This window comes from Dreissena polymorpha, chromosome 13, assembly GCF_020536995.1.
Source record: "Dreissena polymorpha isolate Duluth1 chromosome 13, UMN_Dpol_1.0, whole genome shotgun sequence".
Lineage (NCBI taxonomy): Eukaryota > Metazoa > Mollusca > Bivalvia > Myida > Dreissenidae > Dreissena > Dreissena polymorpha.
The window spans coordinates 15,954,813-15,957,312 of NC_068367.1; the positions used below are offsets into that span (position 1 = coordinate 15,954,813).

Consider the following 2,500-nt stretch of genomic DNA (forward strand, 5'->3'; position numbering starts at 1 on the left):
TAGCCAAGTAAGATCTGTGCACGTGCGTTAAAAAAAGGTCATGAGATAAATTTAAGTAAAATGTGTGGCAACTCTAGACGCCATATTTATGACTAAATCTTTATGAAACCTGTCTGAATGTTATCTTGACATATGTAGGCAAGTTTTGAATCTGGGTTATGTGTGTCCAAAACTAGGTCACTAATTCGTGTCTAGGAGCCACATGTATAACTATATATTGTTGAAACTTGATATGAATGTTTATCTCTACAATGTTTAGGAAGAATTCGAATCTAGGCAACACTTCAAATCTTAAACACAAAAGTAAACAAATAATCTATGTGAAACCACATTTAAGACTACCTATTGATGAAACATCGTTAGAATTTTATCTTGACAACAGCAATGCTAGGTTTTAATCTGGAACAAGTTGTGGTAAAAAGTCATCATATTAAGTCTTTGTGTTAGGTACCGTGTACTTGCTGTGATAGCCATTTCACGTGAATGTTAAGAGATCTTTATATTAAAATAACAGGTTACTGTCTTATCGTTTTTTATTTCTGAACGTTAGCTCACAAAAATGCAGACGCATTTTGCAAATCGGTATGGCTTAGCTACGCTAGGAACCGTAACCCGTGCTGCCAGTGTGGATAACTGCAGTAAAATAAGCAGACGAATGCTAAAAGCGTCTGCTCTAACCACCGCATCTGCCTGTTCTCACTGGTACAGTACATAGTGTGTACATGTATATAACAGCTTGTAAGACAACGTTGGCCACCACTGAACATTTGAACATCAGACTACATTGTTTCTAGGTGAGACGAGTGCTCCGACGAAAAGGTATGAATGCTATATAAGAACATCGACATTTGTACTAAGGTTAACGTTAAGAAATTATATTAACGTTTAAAGTGTCATATGTCTGACTTGACAAAATGGTCCAAATTAAGGATGGGAGTTTAACAGTTGAACTTTGAAATTGCTTGACAAATACCTAACATAATGTAAATTTGTTTTAAATTGTGGAACTTAAATTTACTGTCTATCAGCGTGCCTTTATTTTTTGAAAATGAATAATACATTAACAATATACATATCTACAATACAATTAATTTCAACACATGCATTTGTATTAAATAATAAAACCACATAATATGGTTATTTGAAAAAAATAACTAACTAATGGGAAACATTTCAACGCAGGGTGGGTGAATAGTTTTGATCAGCCGGTCCACTTTCGGTGTCCGGACGACGGCTTCATACATGGCATGAGGAGCGAGCACAACAACCACCACGAAGACCGGATATGGGGCTTCTTTTGCTGCAAGATTCCAGTTAGGATTCGAACAGATAGGTATTTAGATGTATGCGTTTAAAAGCACGAGTTTACGACACTTTTACGCGAATACTTACAATACACAAAGTTACAGTTTATACATGTATGCAGTTATTTATAGGAAAACATATATAAATTGACAAACACGTGTAGTTACCCCGATACACAAGACTGTGATACATGAAAACTATAAATTGCGTGACTTCGTAAAAAATAAATACATGTATTTCGAAGAGTCAATAGATCTAAACAGGAGCATAGACTGGGAAAAATTGGACTGAATATTGTTTTGGTTTGCCATTTATTTCTGAAAATGGAAGGTTAACATTATTTACTGTAAGGTATGTCTAACAGTGAGATATTTGCATAATTCGAAAATAGGAGCACAAGATAACACATCATATTGTTGCACACAATGGGCGTGTAAAGTTAGGCCTAATTGTTTTTCTGTCAAATTTTGTTCTAATTTATCGTTTAGTGCATTCAAAAAGTGTATGCAAACACTGATAAGTTATAACCATTCATAAAAGCTGTTTTTGTTAGTTTGTTATTGAATTTATTAGGCAATTACGATATATTTAGGTGTAGAAAAATGTTGACAAGCTTGTATGTAAGCAAAAACTGTTCAAGCTCCCATGGAAAAAATCTCCTTTTGATAATATACATTATTATACTAACAATTTCGTATAATAAAATATAATAAAACTGAGACTGTTCCCTGTGATCTAAACACTTTCATTTAGAATTCTGCTCTATAACTGTTAAAAAAAATATACAATAAATATGTACAATTTTCTCATTGTGTGCTAGCGTGCAAAAAGTGCAAAAGTGTAAACATGAGACTGTGGTTCAGACACTGTCATCATGAATTCCTATATATATCTGTTTTTCAATCGACTACAGAAATCTACATGATCAGCTGTCAACACACCGGCTGGACAAATGATTGGGATGGCGACCAGAGCTTCTTTGTGCCCGCTGAACACGTGATGGTGGGCGTGACGTCAGAGCATGACAGCCACCACGAGTAAGTCCCCGATATGTTGTTAGTTTCCGAGTCTTAATAGTAATACGCTCCGTTCCCAGGCCTGTCCGTCTGTCTGGCTGTTTGTCCGTCAGTTGGTGCGTCTGTCAGTCCGTAGAATTCCGAAGACGTTCTCCTACATTTTTCAACTTGCTCGTTTC

The 2,500-nt window shown here is 35.5% G+C and overlaps 1 long non-coding RNA gene across 1 annotated transcript in view; it reads left to right on the plus strand.

Moving 5' to 3' along the window:
* Positions 1–784: 784 nt before the first annotated feature.
* The window catches only part of LOC127855109 (uncharacterized), a 2,724-nt gene continuing 1,008 nt past the window's right edge, over positions 785–2,500 (plus strand). The window contains exons 1-3 of the long non-coding RNA XR_008037351.1: positions 785–819; positions 1,183–1,333; positions 2,219–2,342. This is a non-coding gene — a long non-coding RNA (uncharacterized LOC127855109). The remainder of the gene's footprint in view (positions 820–1,182; positions 1,334–2,218; positions 2,343–2,500) is intronic.